The 12,979-nt window shown below is 45.8% G+C and overlaps 1 protein-coding gene across 1 annotated transcript in view; it reads left to right on the top strand.

Moving 5' to 3' along the window:
* The first annotated feature begins 195 nt into the window (after positions 1-195).
* Positions 196-12,979, top strand: part of LOC118505355 — a 179,849-nt gene continuing 167,065 nt past the window's right edge. The window contains exon 1 of the mRNA XM_036041029.1: positions 196-263. The gene's annotated coding sequence lies outside the window, so the exon portion shown is untranslated. The remainder of the gene's footprint in view (positions 264-12,979) is intronic.

Raw genomic sequence — 12,979 nt, 5'->3', positions numbered from 1 at the left:
ATTTGGGAAATAAAGGAGCTTGTCGGTATAAAATGAACGTAAAACAACAAAAAGGTAGCGAAAAGACGACCTGCGAAGTGAGTTAATTGCCGTAAATTAACATTTAACACCGCACACCCCTCCAGAGTGCACCTGATGGACGAATGTTTATCGCAAATTTAAAGTTTTTGTGTTTTTTTCCTTCTTTTTTTGTAGGAACGAACCCCCAAAGGACAGCGATGGAACACCAACAAAAAACAGACCGAGGAATGGGAGCTAATGAGGTAATTGTTTAGTTATTCTTGCACAAACGAAATTCGCGAAATGCATCAACAGCAGGGGAGTTGTGTTGCATGTTTGTCTCGGCATATGGAGCAGGAAGGCCGGGAACGAACCTGAACCACGTCACGGTTAATCGTCCGGTGGACAGTTAATTACGACGATTCGCTCAAAATATCACAGCGCCGGAAGAACGCGTTGGGCGACCGGCCCGAAGACCGGATTGTGAAGAAAAATGGTACATAAATGTCAACAACGCTGCAATGAGCCGGTCTTGGCAGGAGGGCCTGTGCCTTTGTGCAGCTCTCGGATGCACTCCACCTTCACGGGATGATGCGGTTGTGGTAGCAACTTCCGGTCGATGTGTTTTTATGTTTCACTTGCCGGGAAGGTGCTGCTGGCTTAACGAGAAGGAGTTTGTTTGGGGGTGGGAAGCCACACCAGCTGTTTAATTAGAGCTAACGAGTGACAGCATGCTGTGCTTCCGGAGCAAACGATGAAGAACGTTATGAGCTGAGAAGCGATGGCTTGAGGGCAGAATCATGCCACCCAAGAGGGCAGAAGAGTTGCGCTGGAGATCTGAAATATTCATCTAGGAATTCTTGAATTTATGGGGATTCAATGTAAGATACATTTCTAGATCCCAAGAAATCCGAAAGATGTTCATGCTACGAATGTAATTACTTCCATCCATTCCTTCTTTCCTACAGTTTTGTCTATCAATAAATTACCTCGATCAATCGCATCAGACTGACAGATTGATCTTTTGTTCCTTACGAGTCCATCAAAGTCTTTTTTTGCTTGGTTGACAGTTGAAATATGAGTGAGACACTCATGCGGAGACTCGGACATCACACATTTGGGAATAAAATAATCAACATTCGCACATTTTTCGCACCCGAAGCCCTGTACGCCTTTTTGCTGGCCTCTAATTGAGCTTCATCGAAAAAGAACCGTATAAAAGCAATCATTTTCAGCATCCTCGTCTGCGTCCACTAACCGAACCCTTTCAAATCATTGCAACAAAGTGTGTCTTTTTGTGTGTTCGGAAAAGGATAAATGATGAGAACGCTGTCCGATGGCAGCGAAATACGGGAAGCTTTCGCATTATGGAAGCTGCCGAGGAGCTACACAACCCCCCTACGAACGATTACATTTTAATCGAAAAGCGCGAATAAGAGAACGGACGGTAAGAAGCCAGTGAGAATGATTCCTTTCCTTCTGTAGGGAGCTGTCCGACGGCTAGAACTTCACCGATCGCTGTTCAATACAACGCCGTGTTGTCCATTGTCCGTCGGGGGAGAACCCGTCGCTTTGAATTGAAACGCGTCGTCGTCCCCATCCGTACTACCGTGAGCCGGGACTGGGAATTAAAAGTCCCAACTCATCGCAATTCCCACTCTGCCATTGTACAAATCTTACAGCACCAGTGAAACCGAAAGCGTATCGGTAGAACCCCTTTTCTTCCCTGGTGGAGGATGGAGCACACAATGGTCAATTTAGCTGCCAACTGCTCATCGAGACGCGTGAGTCCCACGGCGAGAGATCCTGCTGCTGGCCTTTTACGTCCTCCCGAACGCTGCAAAGCACCGCCGGACCGACGGGGTATGATGGATAAAAAATGGAAACTTTGAAAGGAAAATTGCACTCTCATCAATAATCTCACGTATGTGCGATCGATTCTTGGAGCAACAGAAAAGGGAAGCCTCCCGGGGACTCTCGTCTCCAGCGCGCTGATGCAAACTCTCCAGGATGTCTTTTGACAGTTTTTCGACGTTCGCGATCCTGTTCTCTTCGCATATTCTGCCTCACCATATCAGGTGTGCTCTTACGTCAACCGGTCGGATTTCTTGGCCTTGGGGCTCGCCCGCAATTAAACGTTCCCCGAGAACAACCCGGGGAATCGAACCACAGCGCACCACCTGGAACCGGCACCACCAGCGAGAAGAGATTTTCAACTTTTCAAGTGCGTCCCCGGTGCGGCTGCTGTCACAAAACGGGCAAAATGAAATTAAAATTCCACAACCGTGACCGTGATGTGCGATTTAATGTCCACGAGGGCTCGCGCTGTCCCTAAGGGACGCAAGGTATCGCATCCTGGCCGACACCTTGGCAGCCCGAGCCAGCCCGAGTCCCGGGGAAAACATCTTAATCATATTACCGTTCGTGTATTTATTTTTTGTATTTTATTGTGATCATTTCCATTGCGAAATCGATCGGGCCAGGTACGTGGCTGGCTCGCAGGTCCCTCGTGCATGAGTGGTTGCCTCCGGCGAAGATGACGTGAAATTTTTATTCATTTCAATTAAGTGTAATTTTATCGTCAGATGGATGACAACGATGGTTGGTTAGGGGTCCGATTCGAGATCAAACAGCACAGCTTCCGCGGGTAATGGGTGCTTGGGTTTGGTCGGCTGAAAGCTGGTTGCTATTCTCGCGGGTGAGACGCGTGAGTTTTCATCAATTAGACTTCGCATACTATTCTTTATGAGCATGAAAGGAAAAGAATGAGAAGAGCTGGAATTTCTAGAGTTCTTCTTCATTGCAGTTTACAATCTCTTCAGGGGCGCTCTTGGCGTGCATTAGACGAGACATTTACTTCCTTATTTGTCTTCCTAAAAACATCTTTGAGACAATCAACACTAACCTTCGCCAACCCATCAAACACGCCAAAGAGCAAATGTTCTAGTTCTGTTAAACACACATCTCACACATCACATAACCCCCGAATCTTCTCAACCTAATCGTCTACATCGCCTTCAACGAAAACGACCTTCTCGTATTCCACCTGCTCCAGCAACCCGGTAAGGGTGCAATTAAAAATTTTCTCCCAAAAGCTGCGGCACACATCTTCCACGATCACATTCCTTCCTAGTTGCCTAAAAACGAGGCGCAAAACGCATACAGTACCCCATGCCCAGACAAACACACAAATCTTCTCGGTGCTCCTCCTTCAATCAGGTCCGAAAACAATCATTACGAAATTACCGCCGATTGTTTCATTTCCGAACCATTCCGATCGGCCACTGGCGGATTCTCGGCGAGCTATGGAAAGGGGCCAAAGTTACTTCAGCCCTCTCGGAGACGGAAAAGTGTGCCTAGGAACGGCGTACACCATAGTTTACACCATCTCCAGTTTTTTTTTTGCTGTGGGCTTCCATTGTGGGTTATACCCGACTGCCAAATCTCACCGAGTCATGCTCGGAAGCCAATTGTTGGGGTGCGTGAGTGTAAAAAGCTTTCTGAAGAGTGTGTAGGGCGTCTTCCGCCCAGTGGCAGGCCAGCCACGCTAGACACTCTGCGCCACAAGAAGAAGATTCTGGGCAGAAGGGGGCAACAAAACGATCAATAACGCAATCGTTCCATCTCTTTCCCTGCTTTTCGCCATCGCCACCATCATCATCATCATCTGCCTCCCGAGCATAATCATCGAAATTACCAATTTAATTTCCTCTATAGAGTTTTTGGCTATTACCTGTCATTATTATTGTTTCGTTCGCGCAACCCTTAACCGCCACCCGCTCCCCTGCCCCAACGACGCTGTTCTGTGCTCAGGGCTATCTCTTGGTTACTTTTGGACAGTTTCTTGAAGCTGCAGACAGCAACGCGGTTGATGAAGGCCCCCGAACCAGTGTCCAAAGATGGTATCGAACGATGGATACGCTGATGTGTCCCCCAGAGCGCGGGTTAGAAGCTGCTACCGATGATTGTGATGATGGTGATGATGATCATCATGGCTACCATAAGTGCACATCGGGCGTCTCAATTGTACTCAGTTCGCTTTCCGTTTGTTCTAGTGGCGAAGAAGCACAAGATTTGAACGTCCATCTGGTTGGAGTTGCCGCTAGGGGGGGAAACGGCTGCTTTCGCGAAGTGGCTTCTTTGCAGTCGAGTGGCATCACCCGGGCTGCGCAGAGTTCGAGATGAGAACCTCTCAGGGAAGCTTCTTACCTCCGCAAGGCGAAGGCCCGGCTGTGCGTAGGCAATCGATTTCCATTATTCTCCCCGACCCGCGAACCACCTGGAGCTGCTGTTGTTGGCCAGTTTCAACACCCATTTGAAGCAGGTTCTGCACCCAAGTACCTTACGGCATTAGTTCCCTTCTGGTGGTGTCGTGGGCACTGTTGGAGAGAAGAGGCACAATTTTGCTTCATCTATCTGTCTAATTTCTGGAACGTTTTTGCTGAGTATTCTGAGTGAGGTGCAGGTTTTTATTTGTGTGTCTGTGTGTAGCTAGAGACTTGTCTATTGAGACTAGTTCTATTATTTCTCTGGCCTAAGCCTCCAGGGGACTGGTTTGTTCCCTCTCACTTGAAGCACTCTATAAGTATAAGCTCGGTAGTGGGCTCGTTTGCAGCATAATTTGTGCTCAACACGGAAAATCCTTCGCCAACTTCAACCAGCGATTGCCTAAGACAGGTTGTTGCCTACTACACCAGTTCCTCGGCTAGGCGGCAGGCGATAATAACGCACCCGTCAACGCAAAAATGACCTCCCATTCTAACATCTTCGGGCTGGTGGAGGTACTTCCAAGATAAATGACTACCCTTATTAAGCTACAAAACAGGGTCCATTCTTTGCCGCAAAGTAAGTCATCAGCACTCGGGAGTGGTAGCGGTGTTTTGATTATCCTCTGGAGTGGTTGTGGCCTTCGCAGATCTGAAGCTCGTTCAAGAATGGTAGTGAGGCAATTTTTAATGAAAAATTGCGATCGACATTGAATTTAAGAAATTATACGAAATTAGGAAGTAAATCACACCAGCTCCAAAAGGAGCCATTTTCAATCAGTCGAAGGTAATTCACTTTTAATCATAGAAAATCGTTCAAAGTGTTGCAAAACCCGGCCAGTGTATCAGAGCGGTGTTAACGAAGTTGTTACAGCGCTAGTATCTTGTTAGTGAGTGGAATAGACTGAACTTGTTCTGGTTGTAGTTGATTAATTTTACATTAATTAGATGTTTTGTAAGCGAGCATGGTTTCCTCGTCAATTTATTCACCTCCTTCGCACGCGCATTTCTTTGTGTTTCAGCAGAAGTTCGTCAAGCAAATCACCATTTTGATGTCTTGTTCCTGTTACTTTGCAAATTTGAATGTACCGGAAGTTTAACATCAAAAGTCACAAGGCGGCAAATGAATTCTTTCCTGCATGATGAATTACTTTCACTCGCCCTTCTCTTCACTAGGACGAAGCAAAACTTCCTCCTATCAAAAGCCATAAAAACCCCGTTCCTATGTCCGTCGGCTCCCGTAAAGAAATGTCAACCAGCAACATTCCGTCTGGTGAGCTCTCGCACGAAGAATTCGGTGTTCGCAGAAACATTCCGTTATTAAATATTTTACAACGCCCATACGTCAGTTCGTTTAATCAGTCGCGGGTGTCCGGGGGACAGAAACAGATGCCCTGAAGAGCATGAGCAGCGCAAACGTAGACTATGGCTGTACTACGACTGTACTCGAAAGGAATATGAAAATGTGTGTCTGCCATTTGCAGAGCGCGTTTTGATTGTCTTTTTTCGGGTGGCGCGGAAAATTGCCAAACACCAGACACAAGACAACGCTCGTGCTTGATAAAATGTGGATGGATGCATTGCGTACACGGTGACATTTTATCGGGCGGACTTTTCTTCGGTGGAAGCCCACAGGATCCATCCCAGGCCGCATTGGCCTCCAAGTAACGTGCGAAAAGTTCATTCAAAGTGTCGCGTTTTGTGGTTTATTTGCAGATTTGTTAGAGTTTTTTGTGTGTTAGTGGGGTTTTTGCTCGGCAACAAAGAGAAGCCTAACGTTGATTCTGCTGCAGCACATCACATAAAGCACCCGGGAGCACTGGAGCGACGTATGTTTTTCACACTGGTGTGTAATAAACTTTCCACGCGAGGAGGTGATTTTCCTTTGTGTCGAGCAAAACGACCCCGGACGGTGCGTAACACATCATTTTGTAGGTTAGAATTCGCAATCTAGTTCTTTGAAAGAACACTAAGTGGTGTTTGGTGTGAAAATTAGGCTGAATTTAATGATACTTTTTGTTCAAGAGCTACGCATGCTTTTAGATTAACCCAACACATCGTCACGTAGTGAATCATCTACTTCGTTTCAGTCTCAACCGGCGCAACAATCGCTTTACAGGCTTTGGGTGCCGTTCACTTATCCTGACCTTTAAGAAGGATTCATTGACGATAATTACAGCTGCATCTGTCAAAACAGGTGTTTGGACAATGGAGAAAGTCATCCTTGCGTAAATCAGTAGTTAATAGTAGCCTCTCTTTAGCTAAGTTGAAGCGAGCATAGGCAAGCCTAGGTCTCTCTAGCGTTTGCCGTCCATGTGCACCTATTGCTCACTGTCATTTTAAGTATCTTATGCAATAAGTGCTTTGTCGTCTTCAAGATTTGCATAGTGGATAATACACAAAACATCAACTAATGTACAAATATTAGAACCTACTACTCTCATGAAAGTCAACCATTTCCCAAAGTATCCCATTCGCTATGGGAAAATAATCACCAGCTATCGCATTTTGTTCGATTTATGAGCAGTAAAACAACGATTAAACATAAAAAACAGAGCCCCGATAATGAAAACAATCCCACTCTCCGCCAAGCTCTTGAGGGGCCGTTAGTCAAAGGGCCCCTGATGAACTATTTCCCAACATAAATGCCCTTTAACAAGCCTCAGCAAACATCAAGCGACCGTGTGAAAGTGAAATCGAATACCAACCAAAACCAACACAACTGGGAACGCGTTTTTGGGGGGACGCGTTTGGGTTGGTTGCCCGTAGTCAAGTGGCCGAAATTTTGCTGTTTGTTTCGGTTGTTTCGAGTGGCGAAATATCACAATTGAATCACAATTACGGCAATTAACCTCGTTTTCCGGCAGTTTGGCTTTTTGTTTTCCATTTTCCTCCGGCTAGCGTTCGCCCCCGTTGGCACGGCATCGGGCGGTTCCAATCGATCAGTTGGCACCAGTGCTGCCAGTCTCCCTCCGGGAAGAACAATGCTCATTTGTACGTCGATGGAACATGTGTAAAAGAGCAGCCCACTCGAAGCACGGGACGACAACGACGGACCACTTGACGCATTTTCCACTCGACTTGCCGCAACACCCGCAGTCGGGGTAGTGTCGAGGAGTCGTTCTGGAAAAAGGCTCCCAGAAGATAGAGGTCTCCCATCTCGGCTGTGGCGACACACATCAGCATCGGAACAGCACTTTTCCCTTTCCCAAACGACAATCACCGACACACACACACACTCACATCGATCGAGAACTAGCCGGATACTGGTGTTGTAGCACATGATTGGAGACCATTGTTTCCGGTGCCAATGAGTGACGTGTCTCTTGTGTTGGAAAATGGAGGGAAGAAAAACAAAAAACACGGAACCAAATGTTGGCAAAAATTCACGCAATCGACCGTGAAAACTGTCGTTATCGGTTCAACGGGAACGCAAGCAAAGAGAGGGAAAAAAAGTCCACACAAGTGTTCTTGAGAGCGTGGGTGCTTTGTGACGGGTAAGGATCGTGCTGGCAGTAGGTTCCGTTATGCTCATTTCCTTCACATAAACGACCCTTCAAAAAGGTCATTTACATGTGATAAGCGCTGTGTGAGATTGTGGAAAAATCGATCCGAATCAACAGGAGGACCTGTTGGTATTGGCGAAGAGGAAAGCTAGTACTAGAGGAACACTTATTCGGCGCAAGGAAAATGGGAAATATTGAGCAAACGTCTAATGGAAATGATTGGTTGGCTAATGGAAAACCAACAACGGAGTTAGAGAAAAGCAACTAAAAAGAACCTCAATGTATTCATTTTGCATAACTTTAAGCGTTTACAAAAGAAGAGTTGATTTTTGTTTGTTACCCTACCAAATGGAGAAGAAAGCTCCAAAATCCTGGCAATATTCACTTTAGAAGTTGTATCCCATGCTACAAAGCACACCTCATTGATCAAGTCATCATGCTACTCTTAACGCTCCTCGGTAACAATGCCATTGGGAAGCATCCCCAAAAACTCCCTTCAAATCCCTTCTTCCTCTCCTCTCTTCTTCCCTCTTCTTCGCACCACCATTCATCCACTTGCCGCAGCTGTCCAATTAAATGTGACCAACGAAAACGACGACGGCGACGGCTCGGGGACCGGAAACCTTCCCCAAGATTCACCCCATATTTAACCGGCGATGAATCGGGCTCGTCCACCTGTCCGAACAATCCTTCCGGAGAAGGTTCGTTCCTAGAATAAAATAATAATACGGTATCCCCCAGGTTTTGTGGACGGCAATGTGAAGATCATGGAAATTAATATTATTCCAGTGTCGATTGTGTTTTCGTTCGATTTCCGAGCTTGTTAACAAAACGACCGACTCCGTTATTGGTAGGGAAATTTGAGAGCACAAAAATGGCTCTTCCAAACAAGCAAAGCTGGCTGTAGCCGCTCTTTCCCCCCTTTTCGACTGAGTTGGTGGTCCCGAGCTCAATGTGAATATCGGGATCGATTTCAACTCTATCGCACGGGAAGGAAAGATTAATTCACGTGCCAATTCCCTGCTGTTGCTCGATTCAAACTGCAGTGCTCTGCCAACCAGAAGTGACTCGCTAAGCTCGCTTGTTTTGTTGTTGGTCCTTAATCCTTGCGTGTTTCGATGGGCAAAGGACGCAATTCTACACACGATCATCAGCAGCAGCTCTAATCTTTACGATCGACATCACTCGTCTAATTTGAGGTGATTAATTATTTGCAAATCCTTCGCGAAACTTTAGGTGGTCGCTTTCGGCGATTCGGGGGACCTATCGGGGACTCGCAATTTAAGGACGTTTTAAGCGCGTGGGCTCTCGGACAATCATCAGACCGGCAAACTCTCCCCGAACCCGAACGTCACGCAGCAATAAAGGGATGAGATTATTGTTTGGCGGCCCCCGTCTAGACGAATTTCCCAACGCACACTCGCGGGATGGATGGGATGGAGTTTTCGTGTAAATTTATCGGAATCGAAATAAATTTCACCCGTTATCGGGTTCCGTCCACACACACGCGCGCGCACACGCTCACTCGCGTATGTGTACAATTTAATCCCTTGCTCTTGTCCACGTCGACGGTTCCGGTTGCAGTACCGGTTTTAGAGCGCGTTTGCAGTATTTGGGTGTTTTCGTTTTATTTTTCTGTTGTGGCTGTCCTGTTCGTTGTTTGTTTTCGTTATTATTTCCGTGAACGTGTACGTTTGTATGATCCCATTAAGCGGTAAGCCTTGGCTCGGTTGGGGAAGAATGTTATCGCAACAGTTTCATCCCTGGCAACGGATGCAGTATTTGGCGGTCGTCCAAACACGGGACCGAAAACGGGGTAAAATCGGCCGGTGCATTTACCTGCTGGGTTTGCTTCGCTTTTTTTTTTTGCGCCAACCCATTCACTGCTGCGGCCACGGCTATCGCAACCACTCCGAAAAAGTCCTTTTCCGATTGAGCTTTGATTTATGGCATGTGGTTATGGTGCCGGGTGGAGAGAGATCTTTACCACAGCAATCCCCAACGGTTCTGCATCTCTGGCCTGCCCGGCAAATGCTCTCAGGAAGCTAAGCGATCGTTTGAAAATGGGGTGAAAAAATAAAACCGACACTCGTCGATCGGACATGTTTTAAGATAAAAATGATGGATCATTATTGTTTTGCCAAACGCACACACACACGCACACAATAATATTGTTGATCGTGTTGGATGCCTTCCTTTCCGAATGTCTTTGCAATGGAACTCATAACCAAAAAACACATTTATGCCACATCTTTAAGCGTTATCGGGGAGTGTTTCATTATTTTTTGGCATTGGTGACGCCGAGAAAAAAAAAGAGAACGACACAAATCAACACTCGGGTGATGATGCATTTGTGATAATTTATGTGTGTGAATGTGACTTAGCGGTGGCATCATCAGCTACCGCAAAACGCTGGGAATTCCTTTCTGGGTTGCCAAAATAAAGCAAAACTCCCTTGCCGCAGTTAGTGCGGCGGAAGGAAATGGACAACTCTTGTTCCACTTTGGTGAAGGAAAAAATGGCAGTTTTACGCTACCTGACGCTTCAACGCCTTCGACCGCGATAAGGTGGACAACACACAAGGGAATTCAACTTGGCCGATGTGATAAGCGTAATGGAAGGAGATGCATTCATCTCACCTGATTCGGTAGTGCCGAATTCAACGGTGCATCAAACGAAGATAAGCCCGTGCGGAATTGCAATCAGAAACAGAATCCAAAAAGTCCAAGGCGGAGTACTTCTTCTTTGTTTAGGTAAATTGCATCATTCTTTGTCCATTTAGAATTGGTATGACTTTCACAAATTCGCTTATACGGAGGCTTACTAAATCATGCTCTGTTTCTCCACCTATCTATTCGACTGTGTCGTATTGAGTTTGTGGCTATTTTTCTACCCCTATGTTTTGTTGTTAAGTTTTATTAAAGCTTTAGTTTTGTTTACATTTTAAAACTATATTTTAAAGGTTTTCATTTGTTTCGTAATTTTATTTTTATTTTTTTTATTACTTTTGATATTTAAAAATCAGTTTATCTCGTCAATGCAATGCCGTCTATTGACCACTCTTTCTTCTATAATTTAAATTGTCAATAACTCATCCCTCCAGACACGCTTCACGCCATAAATTTGGCGTAAACAGAACAGAAAAACATGATCTTGTATTTAAATGTGCAAAGAAATGAAAACCCCAACAGCAACTCAAAAATAATCGTATTCAATCATGCCTAACTAGACAAGCAACAAATCTTTCTGGTGGGTCCAGCTAAATGGTATTTGTTTGGTAAAAAACACGCACACATTAGGCCGAATGTAAAACGCACACATGAATGCGTTCCGGAAGCAATTTATCTACCCCTTGGTGGAGTTGCCAGAACTCGCCCCGAATGTTATTTTATTCACCAGCGACAAAGTCCAACGTACAACACATTATTGTAATGTCTCCCTGCCAGCCCGTTGTGGATGATTTTAAATTGAATGTTTAAAAACAACACACGCACCAAAAAAACACCCGAAAACGATCGACAAAACAAGCGACAGATATTCAAAAACTTGTGACGCTCATAACGAAGGGAGGCGCACACACAGGAAAAAAAACTAGAACGAAACATACCCTCGTAATGGCTCCCCAATGATGATGATGCTGGTGCTGTTGCTGCTTCTGCTGCTGGATGGATGGTTGGAAGCGATTGAGCATGATGCAGAAGAAAAATGGTTCCCCAACGTGGAGAACAAAACCAAAACATACACTCGATGATGTCGCGCGTACAGTCGTGTCTGTTCGTTTAAGTCGAACATAATAATCATCGGCAGGATGTCTTAAATTTAGAAACCGTTTGTTTTGTGTATTTTGGGTCTACTTTTTTCCGTCCAACATCTCTCCAGAGAGAATGGTCCCCCTTGCTGAGGGGATTCCGAATCCCAATGGTCAACGATTTTTTAAGGTGGATCCATGGTGGGAAGGGAAGCTTGTTACCATCGATTGATGGAGATTCTAAATCAGCTGGCCAAATCAAACCGAGCTCCGATCCCAGGTGATCTGTGTTCCCTCCGGAATGGCATTGGTCTGCAACAGGGACCCCACTTCTTGGATGTCGTGTGTGAGGGGAAAAATAGGAAGCGAGAAAAATGTCACCCGGCCACTTTATTGCAACGGTTATTGCTATTGACAGAACACGACGTAACGTGTGCGCGAGTGCATATATGCGGTGCCGTTCCGGTGCAATGTCATCATCGTCATTTTATGCACACCGTACATACGATCGTCAAGATCGAAGACGATTCGAATTGGAAGACGTTGGGTGTTTTTGTGAGTGTGTTTTTTTTTCTTACCAACTATCTCTTCATGTGAATAGTTGGTGAGAATGTAGCCAAGAATTGCTATGAAACTGGTGCTAAAATTTCGAATGTTTGTATAATTTGCATCAAGACTGAAAACATTAGCAAAACTTACCAAAACACCCAACGCTCCAACGAGCCCAAGAAGTCTGCTCGACCTGCCTTTTCCTGGACAAGGTCCACCGAGGTGTCACGCGTTCTTCTTAATCACGACGCGCCGATGATTCCATTCGATCGTTCCCTGCACCGCGACCAGCTCAATTCGATTCGCCACCTACACGCATGCGAGCGCACGCCCTGGGTGTTGAATCGCCCATAAAAGATCGCACTGTCCACGCCAGCCTACCCGGTGTAATTACCCGACTCAAGCAAGGTTTTTAAATATAAATAAATATAAATTTCGCAAACGGGAGGACTCTCTTTGGAGCTGTGTAAACACACACACACGACTTCGCTCGAGATGAGGATCCCGTTTCATTTCCGGAGTTGGAGTTTTCAACGCTTTGGCTTTCGGGCTTTGGGGCTTTAAGATTCATTCACGCTTTCGCTGTTGTCTGGAAGTGGTCCGCGTGATATCGAGGGTTTAATTCTTCCTTGTTGTCCGGACCCGGCTTTCAGTTGGCGCGTAATCACCGTCCGATCGGTATTCTAAAAAGCTTAATTTGGGATTATCGCATCTTGGCAAAGCGTTCCGCATTGGTTCTTTTTCTTCTCCAACAAAGCCAAGAAAGGACAAACAGATCAGCCACTTTCAGCGACTAGCACACCGTGTGACCCCGACGATTATCGTCATTAAGAAGTACTGAAAACGATTTTAACAGATTTCCCCTGTTCGTTTGTTCCTTGGTGCCGCTTAGATCGTGAGATCGTCTCCTT

The sequence above is a fragment of the Anopheles stephensi genome, chromosome 2 (assembly GCF_013141755.1).
Source record: "Anopheles stephensi strain Indian chromosome 2, UCI_ANSTEP_V1.0, whole genome shotgun sequence".
In the NCBI taxonomy this organism is placed as follows: Eukaryota; Metazoa; Arthropoda; class Insecta; order Diptera; family Culicidae; genus Anopheles; species Anopheles stephensi.
This window is presented reverse-complemented; position numbering and strand designations above follow the sequence as displayed.